Raw genomic sequence first — 17,545 nt, forward strand, 5'->3', positions numbered from 1 at the left:
AGAGTGCTTTCAAATCTGTAATCTCTTCCGATCCTCTTGAGGAGTGGAGGAGGGTCAGGATTATGTCTCCATTTTATTGGAGAAAACTGAGTCTCTCAGCAGTTCCCGATGGCAACTGTGGTGGTGCCATGCCCGGAGCTCAAGTCTGTTCCTCTTCAAATCTTGGCCTCTCTTGCCTTGATCTCTCACACAGTCATGACATCATCCCCATCTTAAAAGAATTCTGAAGAATTTGCCGGGGAGATGTGACAGGTACTCTGAGATCCTCAGAAGGAATGGTGTGTTAATAAAGTTGAAGGTGATCATAGACAATTTAAATTGTTCCTTCTGTTTTTCTGGCTTCTGCCTGAGAGTTGAGCTAACTAGAGAATTAGCAAGGCTGGGTGCAGCGGGGAGTTTCAGGAAAGAACTTGAGAGCCAGGAAATACCCCTGGTTTAGTTGCCCAAGGCCTGACTGAATGGACAGAAACAGCTCCCATTGTGTAAACATATTTCTTTTTCTGTAAACCATCATGAAACTCTGTTAACCGAATAGTACGAGATAGAATGTCAAAGAGTTCCTTTTTGTTTTTTGATTTTGGGGGTTTCTTTGGTGAGGGAGATCGGCCCTGAGCTAACATCTATTGCTAGTCTTCCCCCCTTTATTTTTTTTCCTTTTCATTTCGGTTTCTTTCTTCTCCAAAGCCCCAGTACATTGCTGTGTATCCTAGTTGTTGGTTGTTCTAGTTCCTTGATGAGCGGTGCTAGGCCTGCACCCAGGATCCAAACCCATGAACCCGGGGCCGCAGAAGTGGAGTGCGCGAACTCAACCATTCGGCCACGGGGCTGGCCTCTGTCAAAGATTTTTTAATGAAATGGAATATACTTATGATATAAGTGAGAGACAACGAACAAAGCATCATAACAAACTATATATCCACTGTGGTCACAATGACTAGGAAAAATTTCTCTGAAAAACTAAGTCAAAAGAAATGCCAAAACATGTCACCAATGGGATTCACGGTGATTTCGCTTTTCTTCTTTATATTTCTCTACAGTCTCCTCATTTTTTGGCAGTGACAGGTACCATTTGAATGTCCACGAGGTGGAAGAATGAGACCTCAGAGAGAGACATCTCATGGGCGGCAGGCACTAAGAGCACTGTCAGGTGGGTACTATCATGCTGTGTTCTTTTTCAAACCAGTGGGGATACTGATGCTCAGAGAAGGTAACACAAGTAGGAAGTGGCAAAGCTGATTCTGTCCAGCTCAGAGCTAGTTTACAGCTCAAGGCCATGAGGTAAATTCTATCTCTGGAGGGAGCGTTCTCCCAATGATAGGCTGGTTTTACTGCAACAGGCTTGGCGTTCAGCAGTGACTCACACATGAGAATGTCATTCTCTTTTCGGTAGTCTCGTAATTGTGCTGAGTCAGTCAGGAGAAGGTCTCCATTTAGGACTCAGATCCTTAGCACCTCTCTGACACTTACTCCTCTTTGTAATGGAGAAAGAGCACCTTTCAGTCTCACCCCTTTTAACAAGCAAAGTCCTCTAGGAATTTAATTTTGTTTTGTATTCATTATATTTATTTTTACTATTGCCTTCCATTCATACGCAAGTGATAGTAGTTTTTATTTATGGTTTTGAGATAACATTAACTTTAAAAATACATATATTAGAGAAAGCACACCCATGCACACTTGTATAGTCAGAGGTTATCTTGGGAAAGATACACAAGAAACTAGTGCTGTGGTTCTGGGAGTCTGGGGCAGGACTGCGAGGGCACCTCTTCACTGTGGACATTATTGTACCTTTTGAATTTTGAACCATATGAATGTATTATCTATCAAAAGTATAATTTTTATTTTTAAAACAGAAATTAACATGGAAAAAGGGAAATTTTTAGTGAAAAAGAGAGTCTATTAAAATATATTAGGTAACTACCACAGGTGGTAATGTGGGTTGACAAATAAGAAAAGGGCATGTGGCTGTTGGCAAAAGTCGTGAAGATGGCACATGAATGAGTGAGGTCTGAGAAGCACTGCTTGAAGGATTTGAGGTATTTCGGTAAGTTCTCTTTTAGGTAGAGGAGGCATGTGGGTGGAGCAGTCTGTGGTGATGACCAGATGTCAGGGGACAGGTCATCTCTTGTCTCTGGGTCTCAGTTTCCTCAGTTGTAGTGCGAAGGGGCTGGCCTAGAGAGTTCTCTGAGATCCCACTGTCTTAGTTTGGGTTCCCCCAGAAACGGACCTTAAGACAAAGATCCTAGTGACAGGAGGCTTATTTGTGAGGTGCAGGAAACACCCACCGGGCGTGGAGAAGTGAGCCGGGGAAAGTGCATTGTGAAGCGGGTTAGCACTGTGGAGAGCGGAGCTTTCTCCCCCTGAGAAATGGTGAGAAAACTCTCTCCTCATCTCACCTGAGGATGATGGATCTGGGTGCTTAGACAGTGACTGGTGGAGGGTGGCGGCTCCAAGGGGGTTAATTCCCCTGAACTTCTAGCCTGCTCCTCACAAGGGCAAGATCCCCTTCTGAGACTTCAGAGAAAGCCCTCAGGCAGGGAGAAGTCGCTGTGGTGCTGGAAAGTCCAGAGCACACAGGAGTGTGAGTCCCAAGGGACCAGCCAGTGTCAGTCACACCTTCCAACTCTGACTGGTCTCTTAGCCTCAGAGGGCTTCCTGAGATAAAGATGGAGGCAGAGGGAGGGCTTCCAGAGGACTCTTGGTGCCTGGATGTGGGCAAGCCAGAAGTGGAGAGGCAAGGGGACAAGTGGAACTGGCCTGGGAGGGACGGAACAGCAAAGCAGGCTCCCTGGGTATTCCTTTTTGAGGCTGAGTCACCCCTGCTGTAAGGACCGAGTTATACTCTCTGGCCCTGGCTGTGCCTGGGAGTCTGGGAGCAACATTCCAGGCCTGGAAAAGCAAGTGTGTAGGTGGCTTCATGAACAACCAGGCCTTGCACTGGATCTTCAGGTACTGAAGGCAGAATAGATTTCTCAAGAATGATAGCTGGGCCAGGATGTCTGGGTTTCTGGGTGGGGAGTAAACATGGGAAGCAGGGACAAGAGACTGTTTTACCGCTCTCTCTCCCTTTCCTCTATCCTCTTAATATAGTTAAATCTTTATTTTTAATTAAATTGACGTTCTGGCTTTACATTTTTATGACTATATAAATGCTATTTATGGCCAAGCCATGTAATATATTATGATTTCTTTTTCTCTCTTGTAGAACGTTTTTGTTTTCTCTATAATTAGTAATTGTCTTTTGTTTTTTTGTTTGCTTAGTTATCTTAGTGGTTATCACTAATTCAATCGCCAGCCTCTCTGCCAGTTGTCTAAATCTCATCTTGGTTTTTGCAGCCATATCAGGTGTTCCATCCAGAGACGTATCTGTGCATCTCATCTCCTATCTCTCTTCTGTGGGAGCAGCTCCCCAGGCCATCACCCCTCCCTCTTCCTGGTGTGGAGACCACACCTAATATTTTTTTTAACTTATTCTCCAAGCCACAGCAGTCCGGTTTCCACACGCCTTGGCAAAGACCTTTTTCAAGGTCCTGTTTGGTTGCTAAATCCAATGGACGCTTTTCCGTTTTCATCTTCCCCTCTCAGCAGCAGTTCACGTGGCTGCCGTCTGACCTCCTTGAAGCAGTTTCCTCATTCTTGCTCATCGTTTCTCTCTCCGTCTTGCTTTGCAGAACCAAGAACCCAGAAGCAGACCCTGAGACAAGGATTCAAGCACATGAGAGAGGTGCAGGGATCACTGGCAGAGGAGTAAGGGAGGGAAGGCAGCTAATAAAAGATGCGTTTCTTTTTCATTTTTTCTCCAGCTTTATTGAGGCATAATTGATGAAAATTGTATACATTTACAGTGTACAATGTGATGTTTTGATACATGCATTCATTGTGAAATGATTACACAATCAAGCTAATTAATATTACCATTATCTCACAGTCGTCTTTTTTTTTTTTTGTGGTAAGAACATCTAAGATTTACTCTCTTAGCAAGTTTCAAGTACACAATACGATATTATTAACTATAGACACCATGCTGTACACTAAATCTCCAGAATTTATTCATTTGGAATAACTGAAACTTTGTACAAAGGTGCATGGTTAAGCCAGCCACCTCAGTGGGTGACTGGACGATAATCCAGAAGGGAAACTCTGGGAAATGATGAAAAAGAAATACCTCAGAATGATCCCACCTAAGGTGTGAGGGAGCTGGGGTATTTATACGCCAACTTCTGAGGGTAACTGGTTGAGAGCTGCTTTGCTCTCAAAGTGGGGTGGTGTTCTTTGCTCTGCACTTTCGGCTTAATGGGTTGTAGGCCTAGCACCCCAGAAGTTGTCCAGCAGGGTCTGAGGGTGTTAGGAACTGAGGGATATGAGAGCGGGGTGCTGACAGTGTCTACTACACTCCCCAGATAGAACGTAAGTCTGTGAGGGCAGGGATATTTTGTCTTTTGCTTCCTTCCAGATCTCCAATGCCTGGCACATAATAGTTGCTTAATACATAGTATTTTAATGAACAAATGAATGAGTGGGGAATTCATGAATTCAATTGTAAGAGTCCAGCAAAAGGCGAAACAAACTACAGTAGCAGATAATGTGGAAGCTAAACGAGCCTCACTTTCATATGAAAAAGGAGAAACAAGGAGAACCTTTGCAGTGGTGGAGAGGAGCTTGAGAATGATTCAGTTTAGTGTAATCATGGAATTCAAATGAAGTGGCATGAAATCGCTAGGTCCTGAATAATGCCACTGAGCTGTTGACTACCTAACTCTGGAGCCCCCTCTGGTCTTGTTCTGTGATTTGTAGCCCAAAGCATCCCAACAGATATAAGCTCTGTTGTAAAACTTGGTATGCAATTACATAACTTTTACGTGCCTCAGTTTCTTCATCTGGAAAACAGGGATGATAATATCTTCTTCAAAGGATTTATATGAAGATTAGATGAGTTAACACAGGCAGAGCACTTAGAACTGTGCTGGCACAGAGTGAATGCTCAATCAATGTCAGTTGTTAGTGTTTTATTATTATTTTAAATGTTATTATACTATGTGTTAGCTGTTTAACTCTACTTTCTTAAAATGTTCGGTTTTCAAAATTAGGTGTTTTTAGTTGTATTCTTGATATTTTCATGTATCGTGATCAGAGAATATGGTATCATTTCTGCCCTTTTGTGGCATAAAATTAGAATGGATTGGGTAAAATGTGCTTTAGTGCTTAAAAAACTATAGTCTACTTTTGAAAGTTATTCTTTCACATATATCTAGTAATACTGCTTTATTAGTTGTGTTGTTCAGATCAGTTCATTCCCATATCTATAACTAAATCTGAATTTGTCCTCCCTTTTCTACTTTCTACATTTCCAAGATCCACCTCTCCCTCTTGTGTTCTGATTGGACATCATTCCAACCTCCTCTCAAATTCCAGTTTGTTTCTAGACTCGGAGCCTTGCCTCTGCGATCTTTCTGTTCTCTATCCCCAATACCTTTCGCTATCAAGATTCTGGAGTAAGATACCCAGGCCGTGGCTTTTCGAGCCCCACCGCTGGGCCCCTTTTTAAACCACATTTCCTCTTGCTCTGTCTGTGAGCAGGAAGTGTCTGAAACCAGATGTTCTCCTTTCTAGATGCTGTCAAGATCCAGCCGCCTTCCTCCCCCACCGTGACCTTGGCGCTCAGCTGTTGGCCACGTTATTGCTCCAGTTCTCTGTTGCAATGGTTCTTACACTTTTCTAACAGCAGATTAACTTTCTGAGAGCAAAAGACACTATGGAACCACCCACTATAGCCTACCTAGGTTTTGTTGGCATTTTTATGACCAGGGAAACACGTTTTCAAGGTGAACTACAGAGCTAGGAGCTAGACCAGTCCTGCAATAATATCTTCCATCTTTATCTCCACTGTTTCCTTCTTTCTTACCCCTTCTTCGCTCCCCAGACCAGTGCAGGAATTCTTTGTCTTGTTCAGACCTGAAGTTTCCAGTTATTTATTTATTCACTCAACATTTTGTAAGAGCCTTTTAATGTGGCCCATAGCATGCCGAGTCTTGGGACTATACATTTGGATCATTCAAAATTATTGCCTTCAATAAGCTGTCCTAGGAGAAATAACCTCATAAGCCCTTAATGAGGTCGCAGTGTGAGAAATGCTAGTAGAGCTATGCGCAAGAGACCCTGAGTCTGAGTAGGAAAATCAGGGCAGGCTTCTCAGAAGGGGTGACAGGTTGAGATGGCCCTTGGAAAGCAAGTAGGAGTTTCTAAGGATGACAAAAAGAAGCAGAACAAAGGCGGTCTAGACATGTGCAATGGCAGGTTGTACCAGGTATCTAAAGCTGAGTAATAAATGACCGCAAGCTTAGTGGCTTCAAACAGCAATAATCATTGCTGGCGGAAACGAAGAATGGCACAGTCACTTTGGAAGACAATTTGGCAGTTTCTTACGAAAGTAAACATACTCTTACCATACAATCCAGCAGTCGTGCTCCTTGGTATTTACCCAAAGGAGCTGAAAACTTATGTCCACACAAAAGCCTGCACATGCATGTTTATAGCAGCTTTATTCATAATTGCCTAAACTTGGAAGCAACTAAGATGTCCTTCAGTAGATGAATGGATAAATAAACTGTGGTACATCCAGAAAATGGAATATTATTCGGTGCTGAAAAGAAATGAACTTGTGGCTGGCTGATGGCTTAGCAGTTAAGTTCACAGGCTCTGCCTTGGAGGCCCACGGTTCACTGGTTCAGATCCCGGGCATGGATCTACGTACCACTTATCAAGCCATGCTGTGGAAGGCGTCCCACATATAAAGTAGAGGAAGATGGGTACGGATGTTAGCTCAGGGCCAGGCTTCCTCAGCAAAAAGAGGAGGATTGGTGGCGAATGTTAGCTCAGGGCTAATCTTCCTCAAAAAAAAAAAAAAAAAGAAATTAACTATCAAACCATGAAAAGACATGGACCTCATAATTCTCTTCAATTTTTCTCTAAACTTAAAACTGCTCTAAAAAGTTGCCTTTATTAAAACAAAACAAAACAAACAAAAAAAGCCGACAATAATTATGTCTTATCTCCCATTATTTCTGTGGGTCAGGAATTTGTGTATAGTGTGGTTGAGCAGTTGACTCAGTGTCTTTTGTGGTGAGATGTCAGCTGGGGCCACAGTTGTCAGAAGGCTTGACTGAGGTTGAAGGACCCACCTCAAAAGTAGCTCACTCCCACGGAGGATGAGCTGGTTCTTCTCCATGAGGGCCTCTCTACAGAGCAGCTTAAAAGTCCTCATAGCCTGGTGGCTGGCTTCCTCCAGCCTCCAGACAGAACAATCCAAGGGAGCAAGATAGAAGCTGAAAAGCCTTTCATAACCTCACCTTGGAAGTCACACACTTTCACTTCTGCTGTATTCTACTGGTCATGCCGGCCAGCCATGATTCAGTGTGGAAGGGAACTACACAAGGGTAAGAATATTAGGAGAGGAAGGTTGTCAGGGGTCATGTTGCATGCTGGCTACCACATAGGGCATGGTAAGTATAACTGATGTGCTGTACTTGGGCTATAAATGGTTAGAAGTGAGGCTGAAAGTTATTTATGGACTAAATTGTCAAGGGCTAAGGAGTTTGGCTTTTAACTGTTGGTGATAGGGAAATGTTGAAAAGTTTTAAACAAGGCACCTAGAGGGTTGAACTGTCTCTTCTTATCTGAATTTTGCAGGAAGAGCTGTCCAATATGTTTAAATGAGCCCTTTGATGTCCTCTGCTTTTTCTTTGGGCTGCTTGAAACCTCATGTAGATTTGCACACATCTCATTCTTTCATTTTGTGTTGGACTGTTTTTTGGACACTGTGCCATATGTCAGCTTGGATATTCTTCCACTATATAAAACAAAATCTCTCTGTATCAGTTGGGATACTTTTGGTTGTAAATAAAAATTCAACTCAAAATGACTTAAGCAATGGGAAGAATTTATTGACTCATGTAACTGGAAAGCCCAGAGGTAGAGAGGATTTCAGGTGTGGTTTGATCCAGAGTTCCACATTTTCAAGAAGTAACTAGCTGTGTTTCTGCCATGTGTTGATTTATCCTCAGGTGGGCTTCCTTCACAGTAGCAAAAATGGCTGTAGTGGTTCCAGGTTTTACATTACACTGGAAAGACAAAAAGCATCTTTGTCCTCAGATCCATTTTGATTGATCTGGCTTGGGTCACAAGCTCATACTTGAACCAATAGCTGAAGTTAAGGGTGTGGAATATATGGATTGGGAAGAAAGAATTGGAGAGATGTCAGAGGGTTCCTTACTTGCCTGGTTGCCCACTGGTGGTTGAATGTGCCCCTAGTCTCACTCTAGTGCAGGGTGGTTCTCAGGATCTGAGGTTCAAGGTGTTCCTATTCAATACTGAACTGATAGAAAATTTAATGAAACTATAGCGTTTTGGATAAAAATTAATGCAATGAGGAATGTTCCTGGGAGTGATATTTACCTTATGGCCCCCTTCTCTGCTAAGGATCTCCTTGGAGAGGGGATTCCCAACTCATTTGGCCTCTCCAGGGGCCTATGCCCTAGCCCTTTCTCTACCCTGTGCTCCTCCACGTGAAACCATGCATTCCCCATCTCCTTGTCTCTTGATCTTATTTAAGCCACAGAAAACTTTTCTGGAGGAAAGTTCTTCTACATTCAGCCTTTCCCCAAACCCCAAGGCCTGTAAGGCCCTGCATATGGAGACTCTGAAGTTGAATGTGACAGTAATGATAGGGTCAGGTCAAAGATCATAGTTACTTTGTCAAATTCTACTAGATGTTTTATCCAGAGTGTGTTTAGTGTAATGGTAATGATGACGTGGCAGAGAGAGCTAGTTGTCTCCTAGCATCTGTTTTCCTCTGCTTCCTTTAGTAACACAACTCAAATTGTAGCTAGGCACATGGCTACTTAGAATAAAGACCACCTTTCCCAGGGTCTTCTGCAGCTGTGTGTGGCCATGTGACTCAGTTCTGACCAATGAGATGGGAGGGGAAATGATGTGTGCAACTTAAAGGAAAGAGGCACACCCACCACACCCTTTCTCTCTTTTTCCTGCCAGCTGGAAGGACATGGTGGTGGGCATCTTTGACGAGGTGAATGAGGACAATACCCTTGGAACGGCAGAGCAACCTGGTAGAAGGAACCTGGCTCTCCAACACCGTGGATCTTCTATAACTTCCCTGGACTGTCAACAGGACAGTCTGGTTTAAGCCTCTGTGATTTTGAGTCTTATTAATGCAGTTGAACCTCAGCCTCAACCAATACAAATTATAATTTGTCAGGGACATCCAACATGCTGGGTACTGTGCTAAGCTTTTCACATACAATATTTAATTTAATCTTAACAAAATTTTTAGTTAAGTAGCGCATCAGTTAGGACGTTTTGGGTAATAACTACAGAAATGGACTCTGGCTGACAAGTAAAAAACAGAATTTATTAGAAGGCAATAGGGTAGCTCACAGAATGGAAGGGAGAGTTGAAGAAACAGACTCAGGGAGGACAGAAAGCATGGCTTTGGAGGTCTTGCCAGGAGAAAGAAAGAAACAAAATGTTAATTTTATACCCTTGCATCACTGTGCTCAAAATTCAAATTAAAATGTAGACAGTCCACTTGGCCTAGTTTTGGTCAAAAGGCTACCCATTTAGTTCAGGAAGCCTAAGGCATCTTAACTCACCATGACTTACTGTCTCACCAAGACTGTGTACAATGGTGGAGAGGTAATTGGCCAAAGGGAAATTGGGTGCCATTAGCAAAAGAAGAGAGGAATGGATGCTGAGTGGCCTAAAAACAACAAATGTTTACTATAGGTAAGTACTATGATTTCCAATTATATTATAAGGAAAATGAGGCTCAGAGAAGTGAGTTAACTTGCCCAAAGTCACACAACTAGTAGAAAGCAGAGCTAGTGACTAAGCGCAGGTCAACTGCCGTGCTCTTAACCACGATGCTGTGTGGCTTCCGGTGGCTAACTCAGACCATGTACATTTATGTTTGACTCTCCGATTGGCTTCCTACTGACTCATGCTGCTTCTAAGAGGATATAAAGAGAGATCTAATGGGAACCCTATTTTCCTGTTGATTCTTGGCTTTATTTGGCCACAAATTGGGGGCATACTTTGACAACAGAACAAAAATTTGATCTTGGGGTTGCTGAAAAATGAGGGACATGTGGTTGTCATCCCTATAGGCTGCTTCATCCTCCACACCGCCTTGCAGGATACAAGTGGTTCAGACAGTGATCAGTGGGCTCCCAGCGTGTGAACACTGTCCTCTCCTCTTGTGGCCTGGAAAGAACAAAACTGTTAATTGCCCTGATCCTTTGAGTCTATCAACATGGAATATAAATTGTGAGAGCAGCTGTAATTCTTGCAGCCACAATTGTCTGCAAGGAAGAATAGAGGCCTGCCTGAATTTCTACATGAAATTGGGGGCTCTGTATAAAGATACATGAGACTCAGGTGTGAGGATGTGTAGGGACTGGACTAAAAAGTGGAAAGCACCCCCAGAACTCAGGCTGCTCCAGGGCTCACGTTCCACCTCTCAGAGACTGTGTGGCCCCCTCACAGTACCTTTGCTCCTCTCTATGAATAGACTCCATTGCCTTTCTGTTACCTCTACTCCTTCATAACTTAGTTTGCTCCAGCATCACTTTCACATTCTTACAGGAGGTCCAGGGAGGGGAGGTGTCAGCTTCTTTGTCTGTCAGGGCTGTCTCTTAGATCTCATTGGTCAGAATTGGGTCACATGGTCACTCCTAGCTGCAAGGCAGACTGGGAAAGCTAGTAAGCAGCTTTTCCAGTCTCTCTATTGGAGAGAGCCACAGGAGAGGGAGCTGGAGTTGACCTGCTAACCTACCCCAGGAAGTGGGAGTCAGACCAACCTGCTAGGGTGGTTGAGTCGAAGTTTATAAAGTGGTTTGAAACTATAAAGCACTCTACAAGTGTTGGCTTCAAAATGGAATGCATGTGGTACAACCCATTTGGAGAACCATTTGGCAGTGAATGTGAAGCATCCCAAAGTGTGCATCTAATTTGTCCCAGTCATTTCATCTTAAAAATTATATCCAGAGAAAAGAATTCAAAAGAAGTAAAAAGGTGTACGTAGAAAATTATTTAATGCAGCTTTGCTTAAAATAGCAAGACACTAAAATTTCTCAACTTAATAGAATACTTTATACCCATTAAAATTATGAGTACAAGAAATATTTGTGTACTCTTTGGGGCCAATATACCCTTTATGTGTCTTTTGGGTTGTGCTGGCTGTGTCATTTGTCAACTCAGGACACAGGAGGTAGAATAACCATTGCTAATGTTGACTGAATATTGCTACATGCGCTTTGACATCTCACATTTAATCATCACAATAATCCCAAGAAACGAGTGCTGTTATTCCCATCATTTCCCACACGAGGACAGTGAGGTCCAGAGAATAACTTGCTCCAGGTCACACACTTATAGAACTAGGATTTTAACCCTCCTGGTCTGGCCCCAGGCCCCAAAGTCTTAACCAGATTGCTGAGAATGACCATCAGGTAGAATCTTTCTTGGCAATTCAATGTAATGGAAAACAATATTTTGTTATTTGCACTTTCCAGAACCTTCTCAGGAGAGTAGATCCTGTGTAGCCAGTTCCTTTGCATGTGGTGGCTCAAGCAAATTGGAGGGGTTTAGACAGAGATAAGTTTTCTGTGTAGGCTAGAGAAAGAGATTTGGAGAGATGGGTCTGGGAGATGGTGTTGGGAAGAGAGGAGCCGTGATCCTGGGTGCTGTGTCGGGTAATGGGAGGGGAAGGAGAACCTGCTACCTTCATTCTCTTGAGAGCAAACCCAGAAAAATTGGGGAGTAGAAACATGGCAAAGAGGATTTGTGAAGTCGAGTGTAGACAGCCATGTGATACGAAACTCACTGATTTGAGTAGGTGAGGAAGGGAGCCGTGCAGACATCTGGGGGAGGAATAGTCCAGTCAGGGGGAACAGCCAGTGTGATGGCCTTAAGATGGAAGTGTGGTTGGCACATTTGAGGAACAGCAAGGAAGCCAGCATGGCTCGAGTGATAGGAGCAAGGGGTCAGAGAAAAGGAGGTGAACTCAGAGAGGTAAGGGTGGGGACCTGGGATGACAGGTCACACAGGGCCTTGTAGCTTATGGAAGGGACTGTCCTTCCAGCTAGGTGAGGAGCCTTTCTGAGGTTTTGAACAGAGCAGCAATATGATATGTCTTGTGTTTTGAAAGGATCACTGTCTCCTGTGTTAAAAACTAACTCAGGTGGGCTGGCCCCATGGCCAAGTGGTTGGGTTTGCGCGCTCTGCTTCAGTGGCCCAGGGTTTCGCCAGTTTGGATCCTGGGTGCGGACATGGCACCGCTCATCAAGCTGTGCTGAGGCGGCGTCCCACATGCCACAACTAGAATATACAACTAGGTACTGGGGAGCTTTGGGGAGGAAAAAAAAGACTGGCAACAGATGTTAGCTCAGGTGGCAATCTTTGAAAATAACAACAACAACAACATCTAACTTGGAGCAAGAAGTAGAGAAGCAGTGGGGCATAGGAAATGCCTAGCGCCTTAATCCAGGTGGGGTGGTGGCTTCCACAATTTTGATAATAGTGGAGTGGGTGGGAAGTGGTCATGTTTTGGACATATTTGAAGGTACAGCCATAGGATTTCCTGATGACTTTCAGTCTGAGCAACTGGAAGGACACTGTTGCCATAGACTGAATGTGGGGGAATAGTCCACCATGGTGTCCTGGTCACCTGGCTGTACCACACAGGCCAAGGCTTGAACCACAGCTTGTCTGAGTTTTGGCAGTGAGCCTGTGAGCTTTCTGGAACAGAGAAGATGCGGGGCCTGTGAGGAGTGGCTCTGGGGCATCTTCTGCTTGCCTTCCTACCTCCCGTAGGAGGCCAGTTTTTCTGTGGTCTCCTAGATTCTAATGAGGTATGAGGCTTTCTGCCTCACCTTCCTCCCACGCTTCTCCCCGATAGAGCTACAGACTAAAACTCTTTTGTCTAGAATCTAGCCTCCTTTTGACAACGTCATCCTTTTTGATGTATGGGACAAGAACCATGGGGGAAATTTGGTTTTTCTGTCTGTGTAAGTAATAAACTGAACCTAACAGTGGCTCTTTTTTGTATGTTTACCAGTCGAATCAGTCAGGCCTTGGCCTGGCCTAGCCTTATCTTGTGTGCTTGAGGCAAGCTGGGGTGAGCAAGATTAGGAGCAATCAGGAGATCAGTTTTAGACGTACTTGGTTTGAGGCGCTTGTTAGACATGGAGCGTGCAGTTGGATATCTGAGCTCCAGACAGAGGTCTGGGATGGAGACGTAAACCCAGGCGTCATCAGCATATAGATGATACTTATAGCCCTGAGGCTACCTAAGGACAGCGTGAAGATAAAAAAGAGGCCCAGCAGAATGGCTATTAGTAAAAAGATAAGAAATAACAGGTGTTGGAGAGGATGTGCAGAAAAAGGAACTCTAATACACTGCTAGTGGTAACGTAAATTGGTGCGGTCACTATGGAAAACAGTATGGAGATTCTTCTAAAAATTAAAAATACAAATACCATGTGATCCAGCTATTCGACTTCTGGATATTTATCCAAAGAACAAGAGAACACTAATTTGAAAAGATATACGCACCTGTATGTTCACTGCAGCATTGTTCCCAATAGCCAAGACTTGGGAGCAACCTAAGTGCCCACCAATGGATGAATGGATAAAGAAGATGTGGTATATATACACAATGGAATACTACTTAGCCGTAAAAAGATGAAATCTTGCCATTTGCAACAACATGGATGGACTTGGTATTATTCTAAGCAAAATACGTCAGATGGAGAAAGACAATTACCGTACGACTTCACCCATATGTGGAAGATAAACAAACAAGCAAACAAACACACACATGGATGCAGAGAAGAGATTGGTGGTTACCAGAGGGGAAGGGTGAAAGGGGTAAAGAGGCTCATGAGTCTGGTGATGGATGGCAGCCAGACTTACGGTGGTGAACACTATGTAGTCTATATAGAAGTTGAAATATAATGATGCACACCTGAAATTTATATAACGTTATAAACCTATGTTACCTCAATTACAAAAAAAAAAAAAAAAAAAGGCACAAGGACCAAGCTCTGGGATCCTCCTTAGCAGGTGGGGAGAGAAGGAGAGATTGGCAAAAGAATCTGGGAGGAGGGGCCCTGGAGAGGAGAACCAAGAAAGTGGGGTTGTCCTGGAGGCCAATGTACAAAGGAGTTCCAGGAAGGAGCGGTCAGATGTCGAAAGCTGCTGCTGAACCACTAAAGATGAAGACTGAGAACTGACTGCTGACATTAGCCACGTACCCTTGCTGACTCTGATGAAAACAGTTTCGTGGGGTGGGGGCTGGGGTGGGGCAAACGCTTGATTGGAATGGGTTTAAGGGAGAGTGGGAGGAGCAGAATCGGTTACAGCAAGTACAGACAACTGTTTAGGAAACTGTTTTGCAAAAGGGAAGCAAAAAATCAGGCTGTGATTGGTGGGGGGAGTGGGATCAAAGAAAGTTTGCTTGCTTTTTCATTAAGAGAAATATTTTATTTCTGATGGGAATATCAGATTTCTGTATATACAGTCATTTTTTGCTATCCATGGAGGGTTGGTTCCAGGACTCCCCGCGAGTACCAAAATCCACGGACGCTTACTCAAGTCCTTTAGTCGGCCCTCTGTATCCGCGGATTGACCCCGCGGATGCGGAACCCGCGGATACGGAGGGCTGACTGTACACCCAGTATTCTCTCCACTGGCCTTACGTAGTATTTATTCCAGAATCAACACCATACTTTTAGTTACTATGGCTTAAGGGTATTGCTTTGATATAGCACGTCTGGCTATGGAATGGGATGATGTAATAAGGCATGTTTCATTGTTTTCTAGGCTATTCCTGTGTGTTTCGTCTTCCAGGTGAATTTTAGAATCAGCTTGTCAAATTCTAACCTGATTCTTGTCAAATCAGGTTAATAATTCTGTTGGGTGAGATTACATGTATTGCTGAGTAATCTGATGGAGAACTGACATCTTTATAATGTTAAACTTTGCCCTCCATGAATATGGCGTGTCTCTCTGTTCTTTTATGTCTTTCAGGAAAGCCTAACAGTTAAAGAAAATGTAGTTCTTACATATTTCATGTTTCATTTATGCCTAGGGGTTTTATAGCTTTTTGGTGTTACGAATGGTGTTTTTCCTATTATATTTCTTAACTAGGAAATTAGTGAGTCTTAGTTGAATAGGAAATGGATTAGATTTTTATATGTTGATCTCACTGAACAAGATCAGTTCTAACAAGTTGTCTGTTAATGGTCTTGGATTTTCATACTTTTAGCAAATGATGACTTTTTTATCCATTGAACCAGAAAATAAGAAATAGAGTTATGATTGGATGTTACTCCTGCCCATCATTTTTGCTCTCAGGGAGGCAACAAAAAAATTAGAACAATTCTGGGGCCGTCCTCTTGGCCCATCGGTTAAGTTCACATGTTCTGCTTTGGCGGCCCGGGGTTCGCCGGTTCGGATCCCAGGTGCGGACATGGCACCGCTTGGCAAGCCATGCTGTGGTAGGCGTCCCACATAATAAAGTAGAGGAAGATGGGCACGGATGCTAGCTGAGGGCCAGTCTTCCTCAGCAAAAAGAGGAGGATTGGCAGCAGTTAGCTCAGGGCTTATCTTTCTAAAAAAAAAAAAACAAAACCAATTCTTTCCCTTGAAGTGGTTTCCTAGCTGTGTCTACATAGTTGGGCTGTGGGTTGTGGGCATCTAGATTTGCTCAGACTGAAAGAGAAAATAATGGTACCAGTGGTGATATGTAATACTGAAATCTCACTTTCTGTTTACCTGGGTAGAGAATGGATGGGCAATAAAAAAAATTGGCAAATATGGAGAAGTAAAATTTTCTTCTAAAAGCTTATTTAAAAAAAAAAACTCTTCCTTTTCATCTTCTTCTTTTTTTTTTTTTTGAGAAAGATTAGCCCTGAGGTGACATCTGTGCTCATCTTCCTCTACTTTATATGTGGGAAGCCTGCCACAGCATGGCTTGATGAGTGGTACATAGGTCTGCACCCGGAATCCGAACCAGCAAACCCCATGCTGCTGAAGCGGAGCGTGTGAACATAACTGCTGCGCCACTGGGCTAGGCCCTTAAAATCTTTTCTACAGATGGAACTGCCAAATTATTTGTTTATATAGACAAAAATGAAATCAGACCCCCTATTTCATACCACACACACACAAATAAAAAAAAAAAAGCTCTGCAGGGGCTGGCTCCATGGCCCGGTGGTTGTTTGTGTGGCCCAGGGTTCGCCGGGTTGGATCCTGGGCGTGGACCTATGCACTGCTCATCAAGCCATGGTGTGGTGGCATCCCACATAGAGGAACTAGAATGACCCGTAACTAGGATATATAATTACGTACTGGGGGGCCGGCCCGGTGGCGCAGCGGTTAAGTTCCCATGTTCCACTTCTTGGCAGCCTGGGGTTCGCTGGTTTGGATCCTGGGTGCGGACATGGCACAGCTTGGCACACCATGCTGTGGTAGGCGTCCCACATAGAAAGTAGAGGCAGATGGGCACAGATGTTAGCTCAGGGCCAGGCTTCCTCAGCAAAAAGAGGAGGATTGGCAGCAGTTAGCTCAGGGCTCATCTTCCTCAAAAACAAAACAAAACAAACAATTACATACTGGGGCTTTGGGGAGGAGAAAAAAAAAGAGGAAGCTTGGCAGCAGATGTCAGCTCAAGGCCAAACTCCTCACCAAAAGGAAAAAAAAAAAGGCTCTACACAAAGTCAGAAGTAAAACAACTATTAGAGAAGAATATATCAGTGAAAAAAGTTTTCCTAACTTTGGAGATTTCTTAAACAAGTTATAGAAAAGGCTAACAGTAAAGTTGGCCACATTGAACATAAGAGCTTCTGCCCAAGAAAAATGACAATTATAATTAATAATAGCATGTAACTCATGGTTTGAACATGAGTCTCGGAAGAGACTACGTGTAGGAAAGTGACTTGTAAAGTGCTAGGCAAATGGGGATTGTTTTTACCTGTGAATCCCCCAGCAAGGTGCCTTATGTTCTATTTAGGTTGATTTGGTGTTAGGAACACTGGTTCACTCAAATTACTTCAAGTTTTGAACATTTTGTAGTTAGGATTCCACGATAGGCATCATCACTGATCATTAACATTTTTTTCTATTTCCAGGCACGGGAGACACTTCCACTTCTCTGCCCCCTGAAGTTAGGAGTGGACATATGACCTTTGGCCAATGAAATGTGAACGGAAGCGATGTGTGTCACTTTCAGGTAGAAGCATTTAAGAACCTGTATATGGTTCTCTGTGCCTTTTTCTTCTGCCTTGATAATCATGGAGGCACAGGTTGGTGTACAACATTGATGCCGTCGGAGCAGACTGTATTTCTGAGATAACACATAGAGGATAACTGCTTGGGAGAGCTTCTCAGACCTGTAGAGAATTTTGGACAAACAAGAAATAAACTTTCGTTATACGAGGCTCTGAGATTTTGGTATTTTTTGTTACTACAG

Source organism: Equus quagga, chromosome 7 (assembly GCF_021613505.1).
Source record: "Equus quagga isolate Etosha38 chromosome 7, UCLA_HA_Equagga_1.0, whole genome shotgun sequence".
NCBI lineage: Eukaryota > Metazoa > Chordata > Mammalia > Perissodactyla > Equidae > Equus > Equus quagga.